This window comes from Ceratotherium simum, chromosome 4 (assembly GCF_057802395.1).
Source record: "Ceratotherium simum simum isolate JZ-2026a chromosome 4, ASM5780239v1, whole genome shotgun sequence".
Classification (NCBI taxonomy): Eukaryota; Metazoa; Chordata; class Mammalia; order Perissodactyla; family Rhinocerotidae; genus Ceratotherium; species Ceratotherium simum.
The window spans coordinates 43758346-43769786 of NC_141903.1; positions in this window are offsets into that span (position 1 = coordinate 43758346).

Consider the following 11441-nt stretch of genomic DNA (forward strand, 5'->3'; position numbering starts at 1 on the left):
TCAAGAGTTGGTGTTGTTTTTTTTGTCAATTCTTTCCAACTTTCTACATAGACAATCATGTCATCTGCAAACAGAGACAGTTTTATTTCTTCCTTCCCAAAGTTTACATTTTACTTCCTTTTCTTGTGTTATTGCATTAGGTAGGACATCCAGTATGATGTTGGAAAGGAGTGGTGAGAGGCGGCATTCTTGCCTTGTTCTTGTTCTTAGCAGGAAATCGTCTAGTTTCTCAACCATTAAGTATAATGTTAGCTGTGAGTTTTTTATTGGTATTCTTTATCAAGTTGAGAAAGTTCTCCTCTATTCCTAGTTTGCTGAGAGTTTTTATTATGAATGGGTGTTGGATTTTGTCAGATACTTTTTCTGCACCTACTCATATGATGCTGTGATTTTTCTTTAGCCTGTTGATATGATGGATTACATTAATTGATTTTTGAATGTTGAACCTGCCTTGCATACCTGGGATAAATCCCACTCAGTCATGGCGTAGAATTCTTTTTACACATCGTTGGATTCGATTTGCCGATATTTTTTTGAGGATTTTTGCATCTATGTTCATGAGAGATATTGGTCTGTAGTTTTCTTTTCTTATAAAGTCTTTGTGTGGTGTTGGTATTAGGGTAATCCTGACTTCATAGAATGAGTTAGGGAGTACTCTCTCTGCTTCTGTTTTCTGAAAGAGATTGTAGAGAATGATACAATTTCTTCCTTAAATGTTTGGTAGAATTCACCAGTGAATCCATCTGGGCCTGGTGCTTCCTGTTTTGGCAGGTTATTAATTATTGATTCAGTTTCTTTAATAGATATAGGCCTATTCAGATAGTCTATTTCTTCTTGTGTGAGTTTTGGCTGTTGTGTCTTTTGAGCAATCAGTCCATTCCATTTAGATTATCAAATTTGTGAGCAAAGAGTTGTTCATAGTATTCCTTTATTTATCTTTTTGATATACCATGGGTGTGTAGTGATATCCCCTCTTTCATTTCTGATATTAGTAATTTGTATCTTCTTTTTTTCTTAGTTAGCTTGGCTAGAAGCATTTAGTTTTATTAATTTTTTCAAAGAAACAGATTTTCATTTCATTGATTTTCTCTATTGATTTCCAGTTTTCAATTTCATTGATTTCTTTTCTAATTTTTATTATTTCTTTAATTCTGTTTATCTTGGATTTAACCTGCTCTTCTTTTTCTAGTTTCCTAAAGTGAAAACTTAGGTTATTGATTTTAGATCTTTCTTATCTAATATATTCAATGCTATAAATTTCCCTCTGAGCACTGCTTTTTGCTGCATCCCACAAATTTTGATGTTATACTTTAATTTTCATTTAGTTTAAAATATTTTAAAATTTCTCTTGAGATTTCTTCTTTGACCCATATGTCCCTATGAATTTTTGAATTAACTTGTCAATTTCTGCAAAGAAGCCAGTTGGAATTCTTCTTCTTCGATGAGAACAAATAACTTCATATGACTAAAAGTACTTTGGAGCCAATGTAATGGCAGTTGAGGTCTACAATATTTTCCACCTTTATCTTCATTCTTGCTCTGGATAATGCACTTTAAAACAAGAATGATTGCTAAATGATTTGCAGTTCTTACCAGTATTTTTGATGATGTATTACAAAATACATTCGGTTACTATTCTTTCTCATATTTCTTCTCTATATGGTATATCTGTCCTGTTGGGAATAGCACTAACAGCTCCTGAAAAAAAACAGCTCAAAACATCACTAGCTATAAGATTGATAAGAATCTTACTCTTGAGAGCAACAGTTTATCCTTTTTAAATTGTACTGTTGTCAAATCACATTAGACACTTATATTTGGCTACATAGTACAGGTTTTGTTCAAAAGAGCATTAGGTTTTGCTAGATTGCATTTTGTCATTCAGTAAAACTTTTTTATGGAACACATTTTTGTTAATAAAGAAAATAAATTAGATTCTACTTCAAGAGGTCTTTCTCTGGATTTTTGTTAATGCTGTGAATTAAAAATAAATCTGCTATAATAAAAAGGAATTGCATTGATTTTCCTTTCTGAAATTCAGGAAATTCCTCATTCAATTATTTGTTTGCTATTAACTACTATTAGGCAGAAGACAGAAGATAAGGGAATGAATTCTCTTCCTGTTGGAAATAATTGAGCAAGTTCTGCATATAGTATATGTTTTGCATCTTATATTACTTTTACTCCATTGAATATGACTATAAATGAATTCAGAGAAAGAAGATGGATATAATAGAATGCTCATGTTTGCTCAATGGGGGATATAATCCTTCTTAAGATCAAGATATTGTGTTTGTGTCTTTAAGATTTGGTGTGTTTAGGATTCTATAAAAACTTTTGTTATTTACTCTTTTGAAATCCTAATGAATAGCATTTCTCTTTGGAAAATATGAATTACCTGTATTGAGGTCTCCAAAAGGACCCCCAATAAATGGCACGCCTCTTTCTTAACTGAGTTTTGGATAAATTGAGGAAATAAAATATTAAAGATAGGGGCCAAAATTTTGATTACATCTTGGTTATTGGTAGAGATGAGGTTGGAGGATGTGGCTCTAGGTCTGTAGCATGTGCTCTTGCTAATACTCAACCCAGAATTAAACAGATTTAACCCAGGAGGGGTACAGGCACTAGGGGAGGAGAAGCGGATGTGAGCTTCTTGAGGGCAGCTGGCTTGTAAGAGAAAGAATGGCAGAGCTGAGAAATTGTATTAGTGGTTATCCTTCATGGATTTACCAATCAGATAAATTACTCCACATGCCTTGGGATGGAGTGAGAAAAGGGGAAGAGTGTGCTTAGGAAAAGGCCCTCCTCATGGAAGCCAGGAGTAGAAGAAAGGAGTTCCATTCCTATATTCCCTAGCTTTTTGTTGTTTTAATCCACTGATTTAGTTACTAAGTCTATGGTCAACCACGGTCTGTTCCAAGTTTTATTCCCCCTTCATAAAACTGCTCCTCCCACACTACCACTTTTTTCTGGGCATCACTCTGGGATTGTTGGTGGGAGTTTAGATTTTGGCTTCAGAAGGCTCGGAAATGCACAATACATTTATTAATCAACACCAAAGATACTCCATATCAAAGGCTGAAAATTAATCCCTTATTTTCCATCCCAAACTATGTCCAGTCACATTGACCAGTATAACATATCACTGATGTGCATGAGACTGAATGAAAATATTAAGATACTCTAATAATAAAAACTCTGAAAATATGAAACTGCTTCAGATGTGAATATAAATCCTTTCTCATTGTCAAATTCCCGGGGAGAAGTTAAAGTCTAAAGATGAAATCTTTTTGTAAATTTAAGCCCAGAGACAATTAGGTACAAAGGAATTAAAATCTAAAACCAAAATTTCTTGCTCTTGTGAGTTAAAAGTCCAAAGTCTAAAATTCTTCAAGTCCAAAACCCATTCTCTCATGTTTCTTTTCCTACTTGGCTTTAGCCGGGGACTAGGTGCCTTGAGTGGGACTGGGGTTCCTTTTGTAGTCACGGTTTCAGCTGGCTCTCATGGAAGAAGTATGCTTTCTTCAGAATTTCAGAAATAATACCTGTTCAGAGCCAAGTTTTGCCTGGATCTCCCATTTTAAAAAGGTCAAAGTGTTCACAAGCCCTATCATAGCCACAGTGTTCACAAGCCCTATCATAGGCACAAATTTAGAAAAGGAGAAGTCCCTACTCCAAGAGCAGGAAATGAGGGAAGGCCAGATCCCAATCTGCTTCAGCTCCAAAGGTCTCAGGAGATGGGGAGTGGATGAGTCATAGGGTATACAGCTTCAAGCAGAAAATCCGTGGTCAAGAAAACCCACACTCAGGGGCCGGCCCCTTGGCTTAGCGGTTAAGTGCTCGCGCTCCCCGCTACTGGCGGCCCGGCTTCGGATCCCGGGCGCGCACCGACGCGCCGCTTCTCCCGCCATGCTGAGGCCGCGTCCCACATACAGCAACTAGAAGGATGTGCAGCTATGACACACAACTATCTACTGGGGCTTTGGGGGGAAAAAATAAATAAATAAAATCTTTAAAAAAAAAAAAAAACCCACACTCAGTCACCCCTCACCTCTCAAAACAATCCTGCAGGTCAGGTCTTTCCCCTATGCCTCTGTATTAGAGTTCTCCAGAGAAACAGAACCGATATATTAGAGGAGATTTATTATAGGAATTGGCTTACTGTGATTATGGAGGTCAAGAAGTACCATGATCTGCCATCTGCAAGCTGGAGAACCACGAAAGCCTGTTGCATAATTCAGTCTGCGTCCAAAGGCCTGAGAACCAGGGGGCCCGCTGTGTAAGTCCCAGAGTCCAAAGACCGGAGAACGAGAAGCTCTGAAGTCCGGTATCCTAAGGCAGGAGAAGATGGACGTCCTAGCTCCAGGAGAGAGAGCGAGAAGTCTCTCTACCTCTGCCTTTTTGTTCAATTAAGGACCTCAACAGGTTGGATGATACCCGCCCACATTGGTGAGGGCAGATCTTCTTTGTTCTGTCTACTGATTCAAATGTTAATTTCTTCTGGAAACACCCTCACATATGCCCCCAGAAATAATGTTTTACCAGCTATCTGGGCATCCCTTAGCTCAGTCAAGTTGACACATAAAATTAAATATCACCACCTTGTAGGGAGAAATAGCATAGGAGGACTCTCCTTGGTTGTAATTCCCCAACTCTGAAGTTTCTAACTAATTGTTCCACTTCGGTTAGTCACCCCTTATTTGTGTCATCCCCTCACAAGCACAGGATTTTGGTGCTCACCTAATTTTAATCCTGAGGGCACCAGGACCACAGGCTGCTGATAAAGCCTTAACAAGCTGGGGATTGGCGGGGGGAAGCCCTGATTTGTAGTGTTTGCTGATATTCATGGTATAAATACTCCACCAAGGCCGATTTCAAGCTGCCAACTGAAAGTGGAGTTGAGAGATGTGCAGTAGCACAATATTATATATAGTGTTTCCACCATACAGGTATGATAGATATAAACAACCTCAAGAACATAGATAATTGCAAATTGTAGTAAAAATAATTAGGAAGTAATGACTTTTGAGTATTTATTACTTTAAAAAACTTTTTATTTTGAACTAATCATAGACTCACAAGAAGTTGCAAAATAGCACAGGGAGGTTCTGTGTACCCACTACCCAGTTTCCCCCAAAGGTAATATCTTACTTACATAATTATCATATATTATCAAAGCCAGGAAATTGATATTGTATTGCCTTTGCTTTTTTTTTAATTTTAGTTTTTAACTTTTAATAGTGGTAAAATACACAACATAAAGTTTACAATCTTAACCATTTTTAAGTGTACAGTTTGGTATTATTAAGTAGATTCACATTATTGTGCAGCCAACTTCTAGAATTTTTCCTTGCAAAACTAAAACTCTATACCCATTAAACAACTTCCCATTTCCCCTAACCCCAACCCCTGGCAACCATCATTCTACTTTCTGTGTCTATAAATTTGACTACTCTAAGTATCTTATATGAGTGGAATCATACAGTATTTGTCTTTTTGGACTGGCTTATTTCATTTAGCATAATGTCCTCAAGTTTCATCCATGTTGTAACATGTGTCAGAATCTCTTTCCTTTTTAAGCTTGAATAACATTCCATTGTATGTATATACCACATTTTGTTTATCCATTCATCTGTCGATGGACACTTGGGTCACTTCTACCTTTTGACTATTGTGAATAATGCTGCTTCTGAACATGAGTGCTGCCTTTGTTTTTAATATAACTCACTTAATTATAAGTTTGTATAATTTAATTTTCGATAATATCTGTATTTGAAAACTGACTTGCAAAATTCCTGAAAATTTAACAATTGGCTATTGAGAACCACTACTGAGAGCTCCAGAACACCAGTGGATCTGAGTCACTTCAAGCATGGGGATGGTCATGATTTCCAAGACGGCGGCAGTTCCAAGACAGTGGCAGAGGAGAAGCAAAAACAGAGAACTCCAATATTTTCCCTTTTGTTTTGTCCTTTCCTGCTGTACTGCTTCCTCTTCCAGGCCAAGGCCACCATACCCTGCACATAACAGTTCAAAGCACGTCCCCCATCAAGGATTTCTCTCAGTCTGTTTTCTCTATATATTTGGGGTCGATCTTGGGAGAGGGAGCCAGCATTCCTGATAGTTTAGCATCTTGTCCTTCTATGTTATCTCTACCTTTTGCAATGATGTCTTTAATAGTGAAGTGGGACAATAGAATGCCTGTCTCCTTTTTAGGAGTATGACTTGCTGATGCTGTGCTCCATGCTTACTGGGGCCCTTATCTTGGAGGCGAGGGTGCGTCTGTGCTTTGTGAGCACATTTTTCTAGTTATCTCAACGGCATTTCCAGGGGAGAAGCGTTCTTTCACTTGTCAACAGTGATTTTCCCCTTGATGATTGCCAATTCCTGGAGGAAGGGAATCATCCTGGAGCCTTTGTGGACTGCTTTAGTTTCTCTGAACGGCTAATGAGGATAGAGAATTACTGCTTCCATAGCAAATTGGGAGAATAGGCCTTAGGAAGTAATAAAAATACAACTCAAGTAGAGCAAAGAAGGCCTTATTTTATTCCCAGTCTGTAGTTAGAGTGTTAATTTTCCAGAAGTGTATTTTTTTTTCAAGTGCAGCATACAATTAGAAGTTCTAGTAGGCCACTTATATGGTACAATCGTACTTTTGGTGAGTAATAGTCATAAACAGGAGTCACGCACTTTGGAGACTCATTAAATTTCATTTATGCAGGCCATTTAAAAATTCATAGATCTGATAGGAAGCTGTAATTAATCTCTATTTTTCTGCAGGAAAGAAGCTGAGAAATGTAGCATCTTATGAGGTATAAGTGAGAACTGAAGTAGAGGGGAAAACCTCAGGAAGGCAGGTGTGCAGGACCAGCTGGCAAGCCTGATTGACCCAGGACATTGGGGAGATACGCAGCACGACCCAGGTTGCGGAGGCTCCCTGGAGGCTGGACACCCAGCCAGCAGGACACGTTCACATTCTTTCTCTTCTTTAGGGGCCATGTGGCAGTTTTGGGACAAGAGAACTTCTCTCTCCCCCTAGGTATGGCTTATGTCTTGGTACTTTCACCAGTCATTTTAGGAAGATTTACAAGTATGTGTGTATTCCTGTGCTTCTTTTGCTGATTACACAGCGACACATTACTCAATGACATTTGACCATTTATTTAATGAATAATCTTAAATTCCCACCACTACGTCTACTACTTAGTGTTATTTCCCCTTAAGGAATAGACATTGCTTCCTGTTCAATAAGCATTGATCAGGTCTTGGGCAAGAAGTCCTACATGCAAGAATATTATTTAAGTGTATTAGAAAAAAAACCTCAGAGATGAATTTTAGCAATAAGTAAAGGTTTGTGTTTTTTTTTTTTTTTTTCCCTTGCATTGTTTGCAAGGGACTTTAGCTTTCAGAAGTACTGACTCACTAAATTGAGAGAACAAACTACATTCATAGCTCAATATATGGCAGTCTACAATTCTAACTAGATGGCATTTAGGTCAGTTTTGGAAAAAAAAAAGCTGTTCCTGCGTTTTGGTAAAGGAAACAAGGATATTCCTATTATTCTTGGCTTATCTTGGAATGCAAGGGTTTTAGGAATCTAAGTCTTTTTTTTTTTTGGTGAGGAAGATCAGCCCTGAGCTAACATCCATGCCAATCCTCCTCTTTTTGCTGAGGAAGACTGGCCCTGAGCTAACATCTGTGCCGATCTTTCTCTACTTTATGTGGGATGCCACCACAGCATGGCCTGACAAGTGGTGCATCAGTGCGTGCCCAGGATCTGAACCCGGGTTGCCAGCAGCGGAGCGTGGGCACTTAACCGCTATGCCATGGGGCCGGCCCCTCTAAGTCTTTTTTTAGAGCACGTGTGTGACAGAGTCTCTCCTTGACCACACTTTAGTCAGGCTCTTTGGAACTCTCTTCTCATCTGGACTTGGACTTCCACGTCCTTCCTGCATCACCCAATTTTATCAAGAATCCTGTCAAGTCGGTTTAGCCAGAATCCCCTATCCTCCATATCTGATCACCCTTGATATCTGATTGGGTTCCTCATCCTTCACCATCCCCTAGGTGATGTGTAATCACCCTGGCCTGCCTTCAGTAGGAATCCTGTTAGGTTGGTTTAGCCAGAATCCCCTCTTACCCCTGATGTTTCCTCTTAGTAATTTTCTAATCACTGAAACACCACCCCACTGCCCCCCAACCCCTGACTTAGCTAAAAATTTCCACTTCTTCTTGTTGTATTCAGAGTTGGACCAGATCTCTCTCCCTAACTACAAAAATCCATTGTTGTAGCCCTCCTTGAATAAAGTCTTCCTTACCATCTTTAACAAGTGATTGAATAATTGTTTTCTTTAACATATGCAAACTTGCTTAGCTGAATGGTGGACAGAGTTAGGCTAAGGGTAGGATGTCAGTTTTTCTGTCTCAGGTGGCTAAAATTTATTAGCTGAGAGTTTGGAGGAAACTGTTGATTCTAACTACTTTATAAATGTTTTATAAAGGCACGTGTGTGCACACGCACACACACACACACACACACTTTGATTATGAGAACCTTCTTATCATCTGTAGTAAAACTTGGACTGTTAGGTCATGCCTGGGCTCAGAAAAAAAGGGTAGCAGTTGGGAAAAGCAGAAAAAGATTTAGGGAGCTAAAACCTGAGAAAGGCTCTTGGCCTCATCCATCGCTCTATACACCCGTATACATTTTGTCCCCATTCTTCCTCAGTGTTTCACTTCATTTTTTTTTTTTAATACATGAAATTCTGCCAACTGAAAATTCAATTGGGTTAATGAGTATCATCACAAAAATATAAAAAATCTAGAAGGTTAAATAACTACTCAGTCATTTACAGTTAGGGTGAGCGAGTCCTTTTGCTTACTCTTCCTGAGCCACATATAGCTCTGCTCTTGGAGTAATCTATTCAGCTACATCAAGGATTATATATATATAAAATTCATTAATTAATGCACATAAAAAAATCAAACAATGTGTATATATGGAGTAAAAATGCAATTCACTTTTATATCTCCTCAATTCCTTCTCCCCACCATAAGTCTAATATATACAAATATGTTTTTCACTTAATATGTCTTGAAGATCTTTCCATACCAGTATACATTGATTAGTTAAAATTTAAACAAATTGTCGCATGGTATCACATTAGGGGGACATAAAAAAATTTTACACTAAAAGTTCAGCTTTAATTCTCAAAACGAGGATAAAAAGAAAGATAGTCTCCAAGTGTCAATGGTATATAATAAGAAATCTTGAGGAAAAAAAGAAGGTGAGGCTATTATCAGGTTAATTTCCAAAAGGAAGAAAGATGAAGTGTACTTAGATTTGGTGATTTCAAGAACACAATAGACAAAACTTGAAGCCAAGACAAAGTTCTTTAAGGTTAATTTTATAGATGTTCTTCTCTTGTAAACACAATTATACTTTCTTTTAAATTTTGATAAGTAGTGATAATCAGCTATGAGAGTTATAATCTGTAAACTTGAGTGAATTCAGGATAGACTTTTTATAGGATTTGCTCTAGGGAATTGTATATGTTTATGAAATTAAAAATTATCACTAACCTTGTGATAATTAATCCATTAATATGATCTCACTTATCTCCCTATAATTAATACATTGATATATAAATTTTGTAAATTTTCTTGCCAAGTAATGGAGAAAAAACTAGGTTCAAAATTGTACATACATTTTTCTTTTTGTTGGTTGAAGAAATTAAAAAATTGGCATCTGTAGTAGATTTATTTTCCAAAACAAAATACAAAATTTTCTTCTTTAACAGTATGAAAGTACCATAATGTAATATAGTATTATTGCTCTCCTACTGATGAGCATTCAGATTTCTATATTTAATGATTACAACATTCTGTGACAAACATCTTTATATACATTTTTGTAAATGTGCAAATAGGAGACATGTCTAGAATTGGAATTTCTATGTACATTTTACACTTTGAAAGAGAAATTGCCCTCTTGAAAGGCTGTATATTTCTTTTTTTTAAAATAATTTTATTTATTTATTTTTTTCCCCCAAAGCCCCAGTAGATAGTTGTATGTCATAGCTGCATTTCCTTCTAGTTGCTGTATGTGGGACACGGCCTCAGCATGGCCGGAGAAGCAGTGCGTTGGTGCGCACCCGGGATCCGAACCCGGGCCACCAGCAGCGGAGCACGCGCACTTAACCGCTAGGCCACGGGCCGGCCCTAGGCTGTATATTTCTAATGGTATATGAGAATATCTGTTATCCAGTGTGATCATCAACATTGCATTAAAAAAAAATAATAGCTTTATTGAAATATAAATCACATACCATAAAGTTAACCCATTTAAAGCGTATAATTCAATGGGTTTTAGTATATTCACAGTTGTGCAACCATCACCACAATCTAATTTTAGAACATTTTCTTCACTCCAAAAAGAAACCTTGTACCGATTAGTAGTCATTCCCCATTCTCCTCTTACTTGTGGTCTCCCAGCCCTAGGCAGTCACTAATCCACTATGTCTCTATAGATTTGCCTATTCTGGATACTTCTCATAAATGGAATCATACAATATATGATCTCTTGTGTCTGGCTTTTTTCACTTAGCATAATGTCTTCAAGGTTCATCCATGTTGTAGCATGTATCAATACTTCATTCCTTTTTATGGCTGAATAATATTCCTTTGAATGGATATACCACATTTTGTTTATCTATTCATCAGTTGATGGACATGTGGGTTGTTTCCACTTTTTGGCTATCATAAATATAATGCTGCTATGAACATTTGTGGACAAGTTTTTTTGAGGACATCTGTTTTTGTTTTTCCTGGGTATATATCTAGGAGTGGAATTGCTGGGTCATATAGTAACTATACATTTCATGTCAAACTGCTTTCCAAAGTGGCTGCATCATTTTACATTCCCATCAGTGATATATAAGGGTTCCAATTTTTCTATATCCTCACCAACACTTGTTATTTTCTGTGTTTTTGATTCTGGCTATCCTATTGGGTACAAAGTGGTATTTCATTGTGATTTTGGTTTGCATTTCCCTAACAAGTAATGATGTTGAACATCTTTTCACCGTGTGCTTTTAGGCCATTTGCATATCTTCTTTGGAGAAATGTCTATTTAGATCCTTTACTCATTTTTAATTGGGTGGTCTTTTTACTATTGAGTTGTAAGAGTTCTTTATATATTCTGGATACAAGTCCCTTATCAGATATATGGTTTGCAGATATTTTTTCCCCTTCTGTACGTGGTATTTTTACTCCAACATTGTATTTTATCAATCTTTTAATTATTGTCAATCTGATAGGCAGAAAAGGTGTCTGACTGACTGATTTGTATTGCGTTTTCCCCAGGTTGAACACGTTTTTATATACTCATTAGCTATTATTAGTGCTTCTAATTGTATGTTGTCTGGTTCCGTATTTTG